The 20721-nt window shown below is 44.8% G+C and overlaps 1 protein-coding gene across 3 annotated transcripts in view; it reads left to right on the top strand.

Annotated features, from left to right (window-relative positions):
• Positions 1-20721, top strand: part of SHROOM3 (shroom family member 3) — a 304580-nt gene that overhangs the window by 125436 nt on the left and 158423 nt on the right. Inside the window, exon 1 of one of the 3 annotated variants that reach the window (XM_087864065.1) lies at positions 12712-14138. The exons of the other annotated variants lie outside the window; for them this stretch is intronic. The gene's annotated coding sequence lies outside the window, so the exon portion shown is untranslated. Of the gene's footprint in view, positions 1-12711; positions 14139-20721 lie in introns of those variants that run through there. 3 annotated transcript variants of the gene reach the window in all.

The following is a 20721-nucleotide window of genomic DNA, read 5'->3' as shown; positions in this document are numbered from 1 at the left end:
TCTTCCTAAATCAGACTGGGGTGGGGGGCGCCTGGTCTCTAACAAACTTGCCAAGTGATGAGAACGCCTACCGAGGCTCGCAGCAAGGAGATGTGCCTCGGCCTTCCTCTGGCTTGGTGGCGGGGGTGGGGGGGCATGCCTATGATCCTTCCTTGTCTCTTTGGCCCAAAAGGATGGGATCAGTGTCAGTTTCCTCAAAATGAAAGGCTAGCTTCATGCCTCTTCTTGGTCAGGACGTACAAGTAAAATTCAAAATTCAGATTTTCAACTTGAGAGATCGGGGATAGTTCTCTTTTTTTTCACATACATTTTAGAACACAGCCCCAAATGCACAGAAATGTTCAAAAATAGCAATAGTGTGTGGTTTGCCTTCTTTCCAAGGGCACAGTCACTTGTAGCAGTTTCTAAAAATAGACCTTTCTGGTACAGGTCACTAGGCAGGAATGGCCTCCATGTCACTCTGTTTACACAGTTTCACATCTGACACCTTCATAACAACAGCGCTGGCTTGGTGCGGCGTGAGGACCCACACCGGTCTGCGGGCATGTGTGGGGGGTGTCTCCTGGCACCGCAGCCCCGCCAGCACCCAACACGGAGCAGCATCCCTACTGAGACCAGCGGCGTCTGCATCAAGGGTCCTTTCAACCTTTGCTCCTTGATTCCTCATCCCCTTTCCATCACTGTCTCAAAGTCAGGGGCAGAGGTCAAAAACTCCAGTCCTTCTACGAGATACTAAGGAACAGAAAAATAAACTCATGTTCAGGAATTTAAGACCCACAGTGCTTTGTTTTGTTTTATTTCATCTGTCTTGCATTTTTCCTCCCTGCAAGTGTGTGAGTTTACAAGGCATCATATAGTGGCAAATTTAATTTTGAGACCTTTCAATAAAATGTTCTGAAAAGGCTGACTTATCCTTGACCTCTTCAGAACAGCCCTCCAATAGTGAGAGGCCTTTTCTTTTTGTGTGATAATTCACGGACACCCTTGTCCTGTCCCCTAAATGCAGACAATGTGGGTGGTATTAGGATTATTTTCTTGGGATTAACATTCTAAAATTAGGAGGATAAAAGAGTGGGGACACTTGATATTGAATTTACATGAGGTGATTGAACTGAACCAATGGGGTAGTCACATTTATAAGATTCATAGTGGGTTCTGAAGAAGTGGATTAATTCAGATCAAATGTAGGATATTATTTCTAGGAATCAATTCTGTTTTATGAGTTCACCTATTGCCTTTAAATAAATAATTCTAGGAAGCTCTCACCTGTCGGCTTTGGGCATTCCAAGCATTTCGTCCTCACATTTAATTCTTACAACAACTTATGAGATAGGTGTTAGTTTTGTTATTACTCTAATAGTTGAGGAACCAGACTTTCCATATTGCAGCCTGGCCAGGGGGGCACGTCTGTGAAGTGTGGATTTGAACTCTAGTCCCTCTGACACAGAAGCCCAAACTTTGAAGCCAGTAGGTGTTCAGAGGAGCTGGTTTTCTGTGATTGTTCAAACCCCCCAAACAATGTGGATTCTTCAGCCCCCGGGGGACCTCAGTTTGGGTTCTATCAGTGCTTTGATTTGTTTTGCTTTAAAGACAGTTACACATTGTGCCTTTTGTTTTCCCTGCAGTGTCAAATCACATTCCCTTAAATAAATTAACCTTCCCATCCTGTCTAACTCATTTGATGGGAGCAAGTCCGCATGCCAATCAAAACAGAAAGAGGAGAAACAGCACAGCAAGAAGGAAGAAGTGACAGAGGGTTTCATGGTTATGAAGAAATCAGTACAGCCTGTCATTTTCTATTTTCCCCCAAAACAAAACAAAACACACCACAGCTGGATCTCAGTCACAATCTGTTCTGTAATTTCTAGATGGTTGTGCCACCTGATGAACGTAGAAATGTTGGAACATTCACCATTTTGTAGAGAACACTCAGAGTCTATCACTTCTCTCCCACATAGTAGATGCTCGATAAATGATGTGGGGTCAAGCACTCGCTTTACGAGTACTTACCCACAGCCCATTGCAGATCGATTCCACAGAAGTCTGATCCAACTTCCAGAGGAGATGACATTTGTCTTTGTGCCCTGTTCTTGCCAGCACCCCCAATGAATCTCCCTGGCTTCTCTCCATTTCAGGACCCCATCTATCCCAAATTTTTCCAGTCCTAGGAATTGTTCCTCCACACTCATCGCTTTCCTGCTTCTTCATTTAAACTTACCTTTCCATTTCTTGCTTCCTCAGAACCTTGCTCGGGGGTGACTTCCTAAGCTCTAAAGACATGGCTAAGAACCGCTGAAGTCTTTTGAGAACAATATAATCTTATACTAATAAAATGGCAGTAATAAAGCTAGTATTCATATTTTTGAAAGCAATTTTGCAGGTTACCAATATAGTGTTATATCTGTCATAAACGGGTGGGTCTTGCTATTAGAAGCCTTCAAGTCATGGGCAGAAGGTGACCTCAACCTCAAAAGGCTGACCTTGGCCATGTCAGTCTGAGTGGCTGACCCAGGTCAGAGGTGTGGCCAGAGACGGTGAGCCCTGGGGATGAGGGCTACGGATACATCAGCTATCCTGATGGAGTAGTTGAAATACCCATTTCACAGGTTTGCAAATCATCTTACGGAGAGGTATTGTGACAATTCAAATGTGAATATCCGTGTTTGAATATGGTGGAAAGAAAGTGATTGGTATGTTCCAGGTATGGATTTGCGCCTTAGTACGTTGCCCCCACGTGCTCACGCGCAGTAGTGGGCCGCATATAGGGCTGACACATTTAGCAAATCAAAACACAGGATGTGCAGTTCTATTCGAATTTCAGATAACAATTTCTCAGTTAAAGTATGCCCCTGATTTTATCTAACAGCGCTGGTCACATGACGACTTAGATATACAGAAATGAACGTGGGCTCTTTACTCTGAACTTAATCTAGTCTTCCTCACAAACCCATACTTGGCGGGTAGCAGGGAAACAAAAAAATTTTAATCCCAGCCAAATGACAAGCTCACCTGGCCTCATCGTTTGAAGCGTCCCTTGCGGTAATGCTCAGCCTCTTGACATACGTTGCTCCCTCTCTCACTTGTCATCCTTCGTTTCCACTGCCAGCTGCTTTGACACAGCAGTGTCTGAAGGTCTGGGGCAGCGGTGAGCGCAGGTCTTTGAACGCACTGTCCCCTGGGGTCTCGGCTCTGTCCCTGCTCTCCCTGGCACTGCTGGCACCCCCCGCCGAACTCAGTCGCTGTGTTCAGAGTTGGCTGGGGCCATGCCCCTGGGGACCCCAGCAGCCTCCCATGGACAGATCCCGGCTCTCTCGGTTCCCTTCCGCTTCAGACGCCGTGTCTGCTGAGCTGTTCATGCCAGCAACGCCTGGCCCAGGGGTCTGCCCTGGGATCGTCTCACACCCTGTAGCTGTTCATTCCACGTCTACTGGCTGGCATCTCACATCTGCCGAAATTGAGGCGGGCCGGGCCCTAGAGTCTCACAGGGAGCAGTGCCGCCAAGATTCCCGACTCCCTAAATATCACCCTCATTCACCTCACGTGCTTGTCCTCCTCTCCCTGAGGCCAGAGAGGTGAAACCGGACTTCTTTCTGAAAGCTTTGTTCTGACTTGTCACCACTCTTCCCCTCATTCCCACAATACCCTGGAGAGGCAAGGACTGGACTTGCTCACTGTTCTTCTGCTCTATGCCTTCCTTCTTCTCTAACTGCAAGCCTCCTGGCTTAGGTGGGAGGGCTATTTTCCTTGCACTATGGGAAATATTGGATGTTGGAATCCTCCAGAATGAACCCTGCATAGGTTACAGTGGTTGCCCAAAGAGTGGTCACTGACCAGGAACTCCCATGAAATGTAAGTTCTTTGGCTGACTCTAGATACTACTCTACCGTATCAGATATTCCGGGGTTTGGGCCTAGCAGTCGGTGGTTCAGGAAGCTTTCCAGGTGATTCTGATGCACTGTGAAGAACCACAGCTTTAACGATTTCAATAGAATTGCTCACTCCCTTGCTTACGGTTTCCAAGCCTAACGTCTTATTAAACAGACCAAGTACCCCTTCTCCATCTAGTTGATTTATTAACTTGCTGGATAAACTTTGTAAACACTTGACAGTTAAAAACAAGGAATTTGCAGCCTTAGAAAGGATGGAAATTCTGACACATGCTACCGTGTGGATGAACCTTGAGGACTTTATGCTAAATGAGACAAGCAGCCAAAGAAGACGAGTGCGGTCTGCTCCACTTATGGGAGGTACCTAGAGCAGTCCAGCTCAGAGGTCTGGAAAGTAGAATGGTGATTGCCAGGGCCTGGGGGACAGCGATGTGGGCAGGCATTGTTTCGTGGCCATGGAGTTTCAGTTCTGTAAGATGGAAGGACTCCTGAGTATGGATGGTGAGATGTACTTTTATCACTGAACTCCACACTTAAAAATGGTGACGATGGTAAATTTTATGTGTATTTCACCACAATTAAAAATTTTTGAATTAAAAATAAAATTTAAAAAATACTGTGACTAGGGGCGCCTGGGTGGTGCAGTTGTTAAGCGTCTGCCTTCATCTCAGGGCGTGATCCCGGCGTTCTGGGATCGAGCCCCACATCAGGCTTCTCTGCTGGGAGCCTGCTTCTTCCTCTCCCACTCCCCCTGCCTGTGTTCCCTCTCTCACTGGCTATCTCTCTCTGTCAAATAAATAAATAAAATCTTAAAAAAAAAAAAATACTGTGGGGCGCCTGGGTGGCACAGCAGTTGAGCATCTGCCTTCGGCTCAGGGCGTGATCCCGGCGTTCTGGGTTCGAGCCCCACATCGGGCTCCTCCGCTGTGAGCCTGCTTCTTCCTCTCCCACTCCCCCTGCTTGTGTTCCCTCTCTTGCTGGCTGTCTCTATCTCTGTCGAATAAATAAATAAAATCTTTTAATAAAAAAAAAAAATACTGTGACTAAGGGGTGCCTGGGTGGCTCAGTCAGTTAAGCGTCTGCCTTCAGCCCAGGTCATGATCCCAGGGTCCTGGGATCGAGTCCCACATCGGGCTCCCTGCTCAGCGGGGAGCCTGCTTCTCCCTCTCCCTCTGCCTGCCGCTCCCCTTGCTTGTGCTCTCTCTCTCTCTCTGTCTCTCTGACAAATAAATAAATAAAATCTTAAAAAAATTACTGTGACCAAAGCAAAAATTAAAGCGGTGAGTTAAAGATGCCTCAAGCTCTTAAGTCAACAGGTATTGATTTGTAGCTAACTCAGCTGGTTGCCCGTGAACATAATCCTGGACTTTATAGTTCAGATGGAAATTTTGAAACAAATGCTCCTAGTAAATTTGGGTATTTTTTACCAGATTTTAGTTCTGAGCTACCTAAAATGTAAGAAGAAGCTGGTAAAATAGATCTGAGTCCAGAATTCAAACGGGATAGTTGGTCTCGGGGTGACTATTGAGATAAAAAGTAATATATGCTTGGAATTTTTGCATATCTCAGTCTAAAAAGCCTTGGGCATAAATGAACTCCTAGTAGCCTTTATCCTCTACCTGGAAAGTATTAGCAAGCCATTAGCTTCTTCCTATCTGCCAGAAGGATGAGCCCCTGGGAAGGGTCTGCCAGTTCACTCTGTCTCTGGGTTCGAGAATAGAAGGTCTTGTAGGTCCCTTTACTGTTCTCCTCTTCCAATCACTTGGCTTTGGGTGGAAAAGCCCATCTTCCCTACAGGCAGCAACAAGGGCTCGGTATTGGCAGATGTTGGGGCTGTAGACACCCCTTCACCTCCTGAGAATATATGTTAGTTGCTCACCCAATAAAATAATATTCTTTATAATTCGTGTTTTGACAAATGAAAGCATCTTTAGAGAACTGCTCCTGTCTAAGCAAAAACAAAGAATCTACTATGCAGAACACAACTTCAAGTTCCCTGCAACTCCTTTGCAATCCTCTCACCACCGGGAAGCCTCTCTCATAGGGAATTCTGTAGCCACTGCTGTCCTAATCCCTAATGCTAATCCTAAAAATGGGGCACAAGTTTCCTAAGAGAAAAAGCTTTAGACGACCAAATCTGCCTCCTGTCTCAGAACTATATTTGTATAAGACAATGTTCTCATGAGTCCCAGGAAATTAGTTTAGGTAAATAAGGCAAGGTAAGATGTGTGCTAGTGGAAGGTAGTTGATATATACACATACATACATATACATATGTGTGTGTATATGTTATATATAATGTGCATATATATTATAATGTGTATAGATTATAGAGCTACATATATACATATTTATATGGTATACATATATACCTGCCGTGTGCATTGTTTTAAAAATCAAAGTACCTATGGGGTGCCTGGCTGGCTCCGTTGGCAGAGCACAGGACTCTTGATTTCAGGGTCATGAGTTCAAGCTCCACTTTAAGTGTAGACATTATTTAAAAAAAGAAAAAGAAAAAGTACCTACCTAATAAACATCAGCTTTCAATACCTTACCACCACCACCCAACCTTATAACGTGAAGTATGAATTCCTAGTCAGAGTCTAAACTGAATAAGGTTCATTATGCTCCTGGTTAAGAATTTATTATAGTCTTCTGGAAGAGTTAAGAAAACACACCGTTTGCTGATTTTAAGGGAGGCTGTATAGTCCAGTGGAAAAATACCTGGTCTTTGTAATAGCCCTGCCTTTGAACCTACGTTTTTCAGGTCTTGGCGGTGTATCTAGATGCATAGCCTATTGCAGTCCAGGTTTCTTTAGTTGTACAGTTAATATACATTTTGTCTCAGTTGTATCTCAGAGGATTTTTGTATTCTTATATGAGATACTCTCTATAGAGTGACAAGTACATGCTTGGCATGTGGTATCCATATAGGAAATGCTAGGTATTGGAAATATTAGACATGTGGAAGTAGCAAGCATCAGAACTTAAAGAAGCACTTGGCTAAGTTTGAGGGCTTCACCTTGTTGTTGGATTTACCATGATTGTTTTTGGTTGTACCTTCATTTACTTAAACCCAGTTTTATTTTTTCAGACCTGAAGCAACTAGATCTATCAATTTCGCATGATTAAGTTTTGAACAAGGCAACAGCAGGCAAAACTACTTGATGATGGAGGTCAAAAGTGGTGGGGGGGGAGTCTGGAAGGAACCTTCTGCTGATGCTGGGAATATTCAATACCATTTTTTTTACCATTTACATGAGTGTACTTTACACACTCTGTATTTGCTACCTACCTTAAAACAAGTTTTAAAAAGGATTTGAAGTAGGTGTACGTAAGGATCAGAAGGTCTACACATACCAAATCCACTCCGAAAGCTAGTCAGGTTTATTTTTAAAATGCAACTCAGTGAATTTAATAAGTTCTTTGGCAGAATTTGAAAACTACCTCTTGGCCTGCAAACACTTGTTTAATCTACGTTCAAAATCTGAATGTTTTACATAAGAGTCTGGCTTTCTGTCCTCTGGAAAAACATTTGATCTGGCAGCAGAGCCTTGGAGCTATGTGTGAGGGGGGTGAGGTGCGGGGGCCCCCAGCTCCCTATGAGCCTACACCTGCCACTTTGCTCATTTCCTCTGTCTGCCTGGCCCGGTGGGCACTGGAGTTTGCCAGCCTGGTAGCCCAAACACGGGTTGGCTAGTTACCCTTTTCCTCACCAGCCAATTGTCCACACTGAGTCTTTTCCAGGAGAGTGATGGTTGACACTTTCTAGTGCTAAACTAAGGCAGGGAACTACCCTGCCTTGCGCTCACTGACCTCTCCAGCGCCCGCCATCGCAGGCAGGCGTGAAATGTTTGCCAAGTGAGTGAAAACTCCTACATAATGTGCTGACTGCCCACTCCTGTAGGTCTCCGGTCACATTTCTTTTCAAAGCATGTGGCTTCACTAGCCCCACTGTGATCTAAACTGTCTTTTTCTACTGTAGCACAGGATGGAGGACAGGGAAAGCGAAAGGAAGAATGTTCTCCACACTGTCTGTTTAAATTATGATTTGAAGCAGGTTTTATTATACCAAATTATCATCAGGCTAATTGCTTGACAGCCTCTCTCGTTACTGCTGGCTGGCGCCGTTGAACTGATCGACTCTGCTGATAGCTGGCTGGCCGTGGCATGGCACGTTGTCCCTAAGGAGAAATCTGCTAGCTGGAAAAATACCCCAAACTCCTAAGCATTGTACATGCCAAACACATCCCATTTCTAGGTCATAACAAATCTAACATATACAGTAGTGTTTAAGAGCACATACGGTGAAATCAGGCTGCCTGGGTTCAGATCCTGTTACTACCACTTGCTAGTTGTGTGATCGTGGGCAAATTTTTCATCTCTCTGTGCCCGAGATGCTTTAGCTGTAAAGCAGGTATTACAGTCATAGTACTTTCTTGGTGGGGTGGTTGGAAGAGTTGCAACAAAGTACTTAGTATCCTTCCAGATACGTAGTGAGCACCCGGCCGATAAGCTAGGTCCATATGTAAATATACATATGGAACTAATATTTGCTCTTACCTTTATAGCTTATTCGTTTTTTTATATTAGCTGTGCAATTTTCCTAGCGATTGAAAGGACTCATCAGTAGTGCTGTCATTTGTGTTTTGCCCTGCTCTTTCTCCTGAGTTTCCTTTTCATCTCCAAGGGCAAAGTGAACCCAAGTGTAATTCCTCTGTTATTCTTAGCACTAAATGGGAACTTGGGATTCCCCATCCGTGATGTCGGGACTTTGAAGGCATGACCGAGCTCAGGGCCACAGTTTGCTACATTCTGGCCACTAACATTCTTGTGAAGAAATAACTAGGTTGCCCGAAAGAATCAAGGGATGTGAAGAGAGAAAAAAGAAGAGGAGTGGTATGTTTCTTCGGCTTGTTAGTCTCTGAGGTCAAAGGTAGCATGACAGAACAGGATCTGAACTGAAAAGTGTGACTCTTGTGAATAACATCAGCAGTGAAAACAATATGCCTTCTGATTTCTGGTTTATGTCCTACAATTATAATACAGGAAAGGTATTGTATATTAATACTTTGGACGTAATTGACATCTTTTATGACTCTGCGAGGCCTACAGGCATTATCTCATCAACCTCAATGTTGGCGTGTGGTCAGATTGGGATAAAAAAAATGTTTCCCTGAGGACGAAGGGAGCAAGGTTCAGCTGCCGCGCGTCCACTTCCCTTAGAGTGTCCTTGAGGGTCGACTCCTTCAGACACACTTGGAGTTCTCCAGCGAATACAATTTCCCGTGAAATTAAACCAAAATGGGCTAGAAAAGAGAAACTGAGCTTATTAAGTTTCTTTTTAGGCTCACTGCCCAGTTTTCTTTCAGCCTGGAACTTCTTTCTATGTGGGAATTTGCAGAGTTGGCCTAAACTAATTCTGAACTCCACAGAAGTTTATTTACTTTTTCTGCCTCACACATCATCATCACCTTTGTCATTGTCACTATCCTTGCTAGTGTGACCTAGTCCCTCTTCCTTCTAAGGAAACAGTGTGATTTCTAAAAGTGAGATGCGCAGGATATCCATTCTACCTGAATTATTTCTGTGATTTTATCAGGTTTAATTTATTTCTTGAGTATCTAATATATGGTCAGTCATCGCTCTACATGCTTAGGAGACAGCCATGATTACGACAAACATCTCTGTCCTCACCGAGCCGCCATTCTTGTGAGCAGAGGAAATGAACCACACACACAATACAGATGTAAATTATACAGTATGTTACAAAGGTGCTGAGTGCTCTGTGAAAAGAAAGCAGCCCAGAGGCCAAGAGGTTGTTTCTAACTCCTCCATTCATAAAATTCCTTCAACTCCTCCTGGGAGTGTTAAGGACGAACTTTTAATTTTTAAAAACATACTCTGTGTAGCGTAATGTATAGAGAAGTTGAATCACTATGTTGTACACCTGAAACTAATATAACATTGTGTGCCAACTCTACTCCAATTAAAAATTTAAAATAAAATAATATAAAAATAAAAGCATACTCTGTAAAAGTACTTTGAGTTTCTGGAGCATATCAGAAAAATATAAGGCCTGGCATGGAAAGGCCCTACAGGCAACCAAATCTACCTTACACAGTGGGTGAGTCTCCCTTACACAGCTGGAGAACAGTGTAACTATGATGTGTGGCCACAAAGAAATTGAAAATAAGTGAGGAAACCACATTTTCTTCATTATGTTGTGAGACTTTCTCTCCACAGATCCCCATCTCTGACCACAAACACGCACCCTACAGGGACATGTGCAAATCGTTAAGGAAAAATACCAGTGGAAATCTGGCGCTCTGAAATCAAGGCTCTCTATCTTGGTCTGCAGTTTATCAAGAGTAACATAAAACTCTCCTGACTGTGGGTTTGTTTTTAAAAAGGTAATCCGAAGAAAACAGGATGTCCTGAGTAGATGAGCTACTAGCTTTTAGAGAAAAGGAAAAATAAAAATGCCTTATTCCTTTAAAATCTCATCTAGTATTCTTTTTCTCTCTTTACCACAAATGTTAGTACTGGGAAGACACTCAGTGATATTCTGGATTCGAGTGAGGACTAGAGCCCAGAGACAATAAGTGACTTGCTCAAGGTCACTTAGCAGGTCAGTGGCAGAACCAGAAGGTGGCCCAACCCCCACCTTCTGGGTCCCATAACACTGCTTCTAGATCAGCTCATCAATATGTCTTCAAACACCGGATTGCATAACCCTCTACAGCTGATTGCCAAAGAAGCCAGGTAGGAAATAAACGAGAAGCCTAAGATGTTTGTGAAAGTGTTCCAGATTCTCCACAGAAATCTGAAGCAGAGCAAGCAGGAGATAGAAGATGGGGCTGACAGGGTTTACTGGGGGTGTCAGTGGGACAGCAGGTGTGAGTAGTCTCTCTCTCTCTCTTTTTTAAGATTTTATTTATTTGACAGAGAGACACACAGCGAGAGAGGGAACACAAGCAGGGGGAGTGGGAGAGGGAGAAGCAGGCTTCCCACCGAACAGGGAGCCCAAGGCAGGGCTCAATCCTAGGACCCTGGGATCATGACCTGAGCCAGAGGTGAATGCCTAACAACTGAGCCACCCGGGCGCCCCTGGGTGCTCTCTCTTTTAACTGAGAGGGCGCTGGTGCACATTGCGGTGTGAAGGACTTCCTGTGCGCCTAAGTGATGTGCACTGACTGTAATGGGCATCACTTCCAGACTTGAGGACCCCAGACTTCACTGTCCTCCTGCCCGTGAGTCGCTTCCGGACCATGACAGTGGGTGATGGGGACACATCGTGTGCTGTTTCCCTTCACATCCTGGTGCAGGTGGGAGAGTGAGCGTCCTGCCCATGTCTCTACTATTAGGTAACATCTGAGCTCCTTCCGAGGGCCGGGCACTGTGCTAAGTGCTTTACTTACATTATCGTGTTTGGTCCTCACAGCAGATTCTATTATCAGTCCCATTTCTGAAGAGAGAAAGCTGAGACTTGGAGAAGTTCAGTGATTGGCCCAGGGTCACAAAGCTAGTGAATGCCAAAATCAGAATTCAAATTCTCCTTCCCGGAGTGCGGTGGTTCAAAGCATGGGCCCTGGAGTCACGCTGCCACAATATGCATCCCGCTCCGCCGCCTGCTGGCTGGGAATCATTCAGTGCATTAGCCTCCCCAAGCCCCTGTCTCTTCATCTGTGAAGTTGTAACAATAATTACAGTATTTATGCAATTGTGATGATTAGAGAATGCAACATTGTAACTATTGGCATGTGGTTAATTACCAGTTCTATAGTAGTTAGCTGTAGTTCAACTGCAGGTTAAGTCGCATAAAATTGCTATTGCAGTAGACCGAAAATGGTAAAATACTGACGATTGAACATGGTTCAATGTAATACTACATAGGTATCCATTCTTTGTAAAATGTAACAGCGGTTCCCTTATTCATCTCATAATTTGTAAAAAGGCAGGCGATTACGTGCTTCAATATAATTTTTTCCTTTACTCGCCTGCTTGTTTTAGCTTCTCTAAAGAATCACATGGAGACATCTTCTCTTCTAATGTAACAGAGCAGCCATGAGGACCTTACACAATATACGCCGTTCCCAGAGCCACTAATCTGTTGAGGATGTTGCCACAGGGAACTTGGAGGAGAGGGGGTTTGAAGCGAGTTTAGATTGCACAGAGCAGGGTGAGGAGGAAAAGACTGATGAAATGAAGAGGGAGGAGACTGCTGGCTCCTTTAAACCACTGTGAGGGTTCTGCTGTTTGATGGAATGCCATTCCCATACTAGATGGATGATTGTGATAAACAGATGTCAAGAGTCACCATTTGTCATTCTGCCCCATGGAGGCGAGCTCCTGATCGGAGGCAGGAGGTTGTTAAATTTGACACATTCAGAATGAATTCTGTGGCCTGGCTGCTCTTGACCTCTGGCTTGGGGGGGGGGAGTGGATAGTCTATGATGGAAGGACCTCCAACTCAGTTGTGTTTGGGGAGGTTGCAGGGTTGGGGGAGGAAAACAAAGCTGGGATAGGAATTTTGCCTTCTTAAAAGGAAAGTCAGCTACTTTGAGAAGAATGCATCTATGGTGCAAGAGCCAGTGGGAGGTTTCTCCTCAGCAGGATGATTTTTCTGCCCCGCCCTGAGCACTGTTCCCATCCGGCACTTGCCTCAATCCTACTTCCTTAGAATTCACATTATAGAAATAGAAATAGCTCTGGAATTCAAGTGGAACATTCTGGAGAGACAAGTCTTTCTTGTTAATACGGGAATGGTCTTTATTAAATAAAATTAGTCTCACCATTGAAATGTAAGCATTTTTTCAAGGATTCTTTAGACTTTCTTGGTATCCGGAATGGAGATTATGACTGTGTTGAGTATGCGCTCCCTGTGATTTCAGACTTTGGCTGTATGTGCGTACACGTGAGCCTGTGTCTGGGGGCATGCTCCCTTATCCTCCTCCTTTCTTTCCACATCTAAAAATTCATCTAAAAGTCTTAAGATTTTTTAGCAAGGTTGACAGATTCGCCTTGGATCCTGTAATTTGTTTTTTCCCACCACGGCAGCTGTAAACTAATGAAAATGCATTTACATACCCATGCACTCAGACACACTTGGAGACTGGGTTTTTTTCTGTGTGCACTATTCCTTTTCTCTCTCTTTGTGTCTATGGTTACTGTTAAGCTGACCCGTACAGTCTGGGGCAAATACCGAAACTCGAACCAAGCTCTACTTCTCCATACAGCTGCAGAGCATTGCGGTTTCAGAGGCACGGATGATAGATTGCAGCGAAATTCCTTCAGCTGGTTGTAGTGCAGGAAACCTGCTGAGTCCATCCACAAAGGTGAGCTGCGTGGCACTGGACTGTGCTCAATTTGAAAATGCAGTGCTCTAATGTTGTTGTTTTTACAAGCCCCATGTTTATCAATTTTTCTGTCTGAGGTGATATTTTACAATATTGAATTTTATTGTTGGAAACAAGGACGCCGAACGATTTTTCTTCTTCTTTGATTCTCCCTTGCCTTCTCCTAAGTTTCGGTGAGAAGCTGTTGCTTGCAAAAACCATAACTAATTAAAAATCGAACTTATCCAGCTGCAGAGAAGGCCGAGAGGTGGACGGCCTGGGGTGGAAGAGCACACGCTGGCTGGGGGCGCTGGCTCGTGAGAGCTGCCAAAGCCATTCATTCTTCCTCACCTTCGCTTTGTCATCAGCGTGCCTGGTGCCATTCATGAGTCAGAGGACCTAGAGAGACACCGTCTGGGGAAGGGCAGGGGATGGCTTACCCGTTACCACAAGCTCTGCTTGCACCGGCCTGACCAACAGCTCCTCGGCGTGCAGGGCGGGAGCGCACGCCGGACCTGGCCGCGGTGGAAACCGGTTCTCAGGTCCCGGCCGCGCTCCTTCCCGGCACATCAGGGGGCCTGCTGCTGTCAGGCCGGCCGGCCGCCGATTGGTTGGGAGGAGGGCCGTAACCCGAACTGCCTTTTGTATTTGTCTAATCAGGGTAGCCGTTGGATTGCAGGTTCCGAGCGGAGGTGCCTGGGTGGTGTCGGACACCTGTGTCTTAGCTCTTGCCTTCCTGGGGCTGGTGCCCGGGGATCCTTTCCGGGCCAGAATCGCGCCTCTGTCCCACCTCCCTCGAGTCCCCTCGCCCCCTCGCCCCCTCGGCGGGCCGGCGTGGCCCCGTGTCAGGCTGGACAGAGATCTTCGACAGATAACTGAGGACAATGGAAATGCCGGCTTAGACTTCCTTAAGGTAAGTTCATTTTAAGCCAGATATTTCTCCACATTATTTCTCCATTGCTCGTGACAGCAGGGCCAGCATTGGAAAGGGAAATTAAAGAGAGGCAGGGAAGTTGTTTCGTTTAGACCTTTTTGATGAAATTGCTGTCAATTGGCCGCCAGATGCGTTGGCAAAATGATACCAAGGCATAAATAAAGATGTAAATGGGGGGCGGGGGGGGGGGACTTGACAAATTGTTGTAACCCTTGCAGGCGGTTGACACTTCATTGTGCACTCCTTCCTATTTGATGAGAAACTCAAGTGATGATAGAACAAAGTAACTTTTAATTAAGGCCAACAAATATATGTGCCAGCTCGTACAATAAAATAAAGTCAGGTTAAATATCTTCGCTCCTTTCGATTATGCAACTCCAGGATTTATAGTCGAATTCTAATTGCCACTTATTTTTAAAGCTGTCTTTAACTTTTCCTCTTGTGGTATGAAAGCAGTTTTTCTTTTTAAGGTTTGTTCAACATAGTAAAATTAGTGAATTGTACTTCAGCGACAGGTTTGACCGTATTGCTTGGCTCGCTTCCCTCATGCTGACGTTTGAGAAACAGGCAGATTCTAAATGCAAGCACCTAAGTTTGAGCCACAGTGAGATGCTTAGGAATACTAAGCTCTATCCTGATTTCATTTTCCTTTAAGTTGGTTGACAAATACTTCTGGGACCATCCTGTCTCCCCTCTTGAATTGCTGTCAGCATACCTGTAATTCTAGGATTTAGTAATTCGAGGTTGGTGAAAAGACTAGTGGTTTGGGACTAGTGCTTATACCCCTGCCTGTTTTGTTGTGATAGAAAGGAAGTAATTTTCCCTTTGATTTTGATATTTTTAATGAAAACATTCTATAAATGGGTAAAGGTCCATTTATAAATCCAAAGAGGTTTTGAGACTACTATTCCCACCTTTTTAATTCCAAAGATAGAAACACCTTCATGAAACAAGTTTTCCTCATTCACCAATTCTGAATGATTCTGTTCAGGTAGTAAACATAATAAAACAGGTGGCAAAAAAGCAGAGAAGCATTTAGGAACCATTCACTCACCATCTATGCCAATTATCCTGAAATAGGTCTTTTTCTTCCAGTGTTTGTAGCCAGCTGGAAATTTCCATCTTTCTCATCTGTTAGCTAACTTGTTTTTATAAAAACATTTTCCTACAATAAGTTCAACATAGTAGTGATACTAAGTATAAATACTAAAAATGAATGATGAATGAAAACATCAGAAATAACATTACCCATGGGCTGAAGAGTGGTCATGGCACAGGTCTACAGTAATCTTCTGAAATATAATACATGTGCGAATAGCACAGATGGTTGATGATAACTGAAAAATCAGATCAGTTGATAGGTAGATAGGTAGATGCCAAGTGAATTCATAAATGTCGAGGGAGTTAAAGGAGAAATGGACATTGGAAAGCTAAATAAATATTGTATATTTAGCATCAATTTTAATTTCAAAAATCTACCTTCCCTTATGAATTACAACCTAGAAAATATACAAACCGAGATGATTTCCTGGGTTAAGGATAAGTCATTTTTATATGGAGAAGGATAGATACTACCTTAGTCCCAATCACTATCTTAAAACACACACACACACACACACACACACACACACCCCACTATTCATAAAAACCCGTTTTTTAAAAAGGTACAGACAGGAAGAGAGAGCTAGTTGAAAAACCTCTTATCTCTAGTTAAAAAATAAAGGCACAGAAACCCCACATTCCATATTAAGAGTATAGAAAGCCCTTGTACATATCTGCAGAGTAGCAGGGTCCCCCCAAATATGTAATGTAACACAATCGTTAATAACTAAGACACACATACACACACATACATTTCATCTCAAGAACAGTATCATTAGAAAGTAAGATTGGGGCAGGGAATTAAGTATCTTAAATTCATTTTCTTCCCCAGTGACAATTGTTTAAAATATCCTTTCTGGAGCTGTGGAATGCCTGCCTGACTCCCTCGAGCGCAGGGTGGTGAGGGTCCCCTCTGGTGTTGTGCACAGCACACAATGGGGCATAATGGAGCACCCTCAGCTCCCCCTCCCAGACACACATTGCGTATGCCATTGGCTCCGCTTGAAATGTTCAGTTATGCAAATGAAAGCTGCCTACGTCAGACCCCACCCTCCCTCCCCCCCTCTTTCTCCCTCCCTCCCTCCCTCCCTCGGAAGGGCCGTGATCTCAGCCTTTTGCCCCTGACTTTGCTAAGCTGGGCAGGCCTGTGAGCTCAGAAGCTGGAACAGCTGGTGAACCTCGCTTTGCTCCATGTGCTAAGGCCATAGGGACAGACGAGTGAGCTGGGGTTCCCTAGCTCTAGACACATGGAAAAAGAAGCAGCTTCCCATGCCCGCTCCTCTCGAGGTGGCTTCCTTATAATGTCTCTGGTTAACAGGAAAAAGTCGGCACTCATTGTTAGGCCAAGCCTCTAGAAGGCATGTTTAAAAACGACAGCAGCAACTTCCAGCAACCCTAATGTTCCCATTTTGGAGACAAGGGGGAAACGACATGGCAGGACACGTGGATGGTTTTGGAAAGCAGGAACTGAAGCAGTCCCCGGTCACTTTGCCTCTCAGCTGGACAGATTGGGCTAAAAAAAAATGTCAAATGACGGCGACAGGGTGGTATTTGTAGTTTCTCGTCTGATATCACAGGGAGAAAAGCTTTTAAACAATTTCCGTGACCTGAAACTGGTAGGATTGCTCCGATGTCCCATCAAGTGACGGAGGGAGCACTGGCGTCGGACACTTTAAGTGGGACTCCGCTTGTACACTCCAGGCCTGGTTTTAACGCCACGGGTCTGGCCCTGGAATTTAAATGAGCCCCGCCCTGAAAAGCTATGGCTGTTTGCAATCACTTGTTTTTTTCCAAGTACCAAACCTCCTTAGTGACCAATAAAGCAGCCAGTACACCGTTCCCACCAAAAACTGGGGTCAGCATTCCAGACCAGCCCTTCAGGGCAGTGGTCCTGCAATTCGACCCTGAGGTCCGGTCTCCAAGTTCCTTCCTTATCTTCTCCCTGGCAGCGCCGAAGCTGGTCTTACTGACCTGATATTTATGCAGTGATTTCTCACTTGTTTGCTAAACATGCCTCATTACTTCCTCTCTCTAATGCATGTCGGTCAGTATCCTCGTGGCAGCTTGGAAGAGAGAAAGGGGATGAAAGGGAAGGATGTATCCAATAGCACCAAGAAAGGAGTGAGACAGTAGAAACTGAAATGCATGTGCTGCTCCTTCCTTTTCTTTCTGTCCAAGGAGGAATCAGGAAGCCTTAAACCTCTCCCTTAGAGGTTCTGTCTGGGTGCTAAAAATGCCTCAGTCCAGAAACAAGCTGCCCTCTTAACTGGATGGCTCAGCGGCTGGGAGAGGGGGTCAGAGGCCTAGTGTCAACGCAGCGAATTCGGTGTGGAGTGCGGTGTGCATGTGCACACGCGTGTATATGCATTTGGGCACCTGTATGTGTGCCTGCGTCCTCACGTTCACCCAAACAACTCCCAACCCCAGGGGTGTGGTGGTGAAGTTCGTCTGAAGCTTAACTGAGAAGGACTGCGACCTCTCTGCTGTGGCCTTTTCCTAGAGAGGCCTGACCATTGCTTTACAGCAGATTTCAGCCCCGGCCCCCTGACAAGGGAGGCCAGCCCGGGAGCTGCGGGTGAGCTAGTCTGAGGGCGGCGGGCCGTTGCCTCCGAAGGCATTCCAGGAATGTTAATGGTATGCCTGAGTGGAGGGCTTCACAGCCCAGAGCTCAGGGCTGAGAACTGCTCTGCGGCCATCTGTTGAGGCTCAGGAAGTCTCATAGCAACAGCTTCTCAAGAATGGTGCCTTTTTTTTTTTCAATTAAAATTAACTAACACAAAACCCAAAACTGCTCCACTGCTCAAGAAGAATCAGGACAGGATTCGGATTCTTTCTACAGAATGATGAGCTTTTAAGGAAGAAAAGCCCCCACATCCTTAATTCCTGTTCTTTAAATGAGCAATTTGTACTTGGTGTTGAGGTCTTAATTTTTTTCCCCTAGGGTAGGATTCTTTTTGGAAAAAGGGGAGAGGTGAAAACAAGTTTCCAAAGCTGTGGAAAACGAATTGGCAAAAATACGGTTAAGAAAAAAAAGTGGTCGGAACTTTGAGATTTTCCTGGTATTTGTTGCGTTTAGCGACCCTGTCAGCCAGCAGCTGCATTTTTCCCTCTGTAATAATGTGAGCTTTATAAGCCTGGCTGTTTAGTTAGTGAAATGAGCTTCAGACAAAGATGCTAACTTTACTGTGACCATATTTGCGTTCCAATATGAGTCTCTTGAATCTGGGTTCATGGTAGCCCTTTAAAAAAGCAAGAGGGGAAGCAGTATTTGTAGTTGGTTACTTTTCAATTGATGAGGCCTTAAGTTAGCCATTTCCAAAACCAAGTTTGTTTCTCAGGATAGAAGGATCTGGAAAATGATGAACACCTGAAGCCTGACAAGCAGCTGTGTGTACAGAGGCAGGCACAGTAGACAGAGACGAAAGAGTTATATCCCAGACTCTACCCGTTACTAGGCTCTTTGAGGAAGGTACACAACTCCTAGAGTATGTTCTTCGTCTGCGAATTGGATTTCTGCATTGTTAGGAAGGGTAACTATAATCACATAAAAGGAATTATGTGAAAATTCAAGGAAATAATCCTTGAATCTGAACGGCATTTTTTTTTTAAAGATTTTATGTATTTATTTGACGGAGAGACAGCCAGCAAGAGAGGGAACACAGGCAGGGGGAGTGGGAGAGGAAGAAGCAGGCTCTCAGCGGAGGAGCGTGATGTGGGGCTCGATCCCAGGACCCCGGGATCACGCCCTGAGCCGAAGGCAGACGCTTAACAACTGCACCACCCAGGCGCCCCTGAATGGCACTTCTGAAGGAGTATTCTGTGCTGTCACTCTTGCCGTTGTACAACCCTGGGAAAATACCTTCGTGAGAACTTTATGTCCTTTTCAGTTTTCAGTGCGATGTTTTAAAAATTTCCTTCCAGTCTTACCAAATAAAATTTCCCAGTGGGGTCGCAAAATCTTCCAACGAGCGATTGTGCCTCCGCAAGTGTGATTTTTGAATACAGTACATACGTGCGATACTTCTTGATATTCGTGATTGGTAGTGCCTATTTCTACTCATGAAGGTTTATTCAAATCTGATGTACTGTCCCTGATGGTCAAAGGGAATGCCACAAACCCCCAGGAAAAGGATATGGGCTCCGAGTTTGGTTTCTGGAATGTGGGTACTTAAGAAGTCTTCTTTCTATAAAAAGCTGGACCACTTACCCTCTCTGTGCCTGTTGCCTCATGTATAAAACTAAGCAATTAATATTTACGGAGTACGGACCGCGTGCCAGCTGTATTTCTAGATGCTGGGTTGAGGATTGTGAGCAAATGTAGACAAAAACTCTCGCACATTCTGGTCAAGGGAGACAGATAACAAACCCAAATAAGTCAGTTGTGTCGGGGGTTATAAATTGATAACCGCTGTGGGAAAACATAAAGCAGGGACGTGTGGTATATGATGAGTATATGACGGCTGAGAGGGGTATTGCAGTTTTCTAAAGGGCTGCCAGAGAAGGCCGCACTAATGGGGTTTTTGAAGGAGGGGAGAGACCAAGCCTTGTGGTGAGCTGGGGAAGAGCACCAGAAGCAGAGAACAGCGAGTGCAAAGGCCCGGGAGCGGGTATGTGGGAGGCCTAAATGACTTGTTTGAGGAAGAGGGGAGGCCAGTGCAAGGAGGGGCAGAGGTCCAGGCCTCCTGTCTATTTACTCTGAATGAACCCTCTGAACTTACTTCAGAGCTGTTGAGAGATATTAATGAAATCATTCGTTTAAAGCCTCTAGCTCGGTGCCAACCACACAGAAAAATTTCTGTAATTGTTAGCTATTGTCTATTTGTTTATTATTACCACTACCTAGGATTTAAAGACAGAGCGATGTGAGCACACGGAAGATGGCTTTATTCAGATCAAAACTGATTATTCTTACGAGAATCAAACTCCCAACCTTGGCTCCCTAAGTATTCAATTCTGTCACCTAAAGAGGACCCAATTCTCCATCTGCACACATACAGAGGGGAAAATGTACTTTTTACAGACTGGCCTTGTTTTAGCCAAACCGTTGCTTCTATTATGAAAGTACTAAATCCATACTCTGTAGGGACAGGTGTATTTTGAGACATTTGGTTTAAGTTTCAACTACAAAATCCTATTGAATTCCACTGAATTCCCATGTGATTGCAATGCACTCGTGTTTGAGTTTTGATGTCGGCCATCGGATTCGAATTGAGAAGGAACCTGTTGCAGATATAAGGAAAATGAGGAATCGAGGTCTTTTCCTTCTCTCCAGAGCCCAGAAGCAAGATTGGATTTCCAGGGCAGTTCGAGAACCCTCTCTCAAGATAATCTTCCTAGACACTGAGAATGTCTGGATCCTATTAATCTCCTCCTTTATGCCTGAAGGATTTGGGGTATAACTCATGTCAAGTGATGACTAGCTCAGAAACTAGAAGCAAGGGGATCCTTTTCTCCAAGCACT

Source organism: Ursus americanus, chromosome 8 (genome assembly GCF_024610735.1).
Source record: "Ursus americanus isolate L20-20 chromosome 8, mUrsAme1.1.p, whole genome shotgun sequence".
NCBI classification, from domain to species: Eukaryota; Metazoa; Chordata; class Mammalia; order Carnivora; family Ursidae; genus Ursus; species Ursus americanus.
This window is presented reverse-complemented; position numbering and strand designations above follow the sequence as displayed.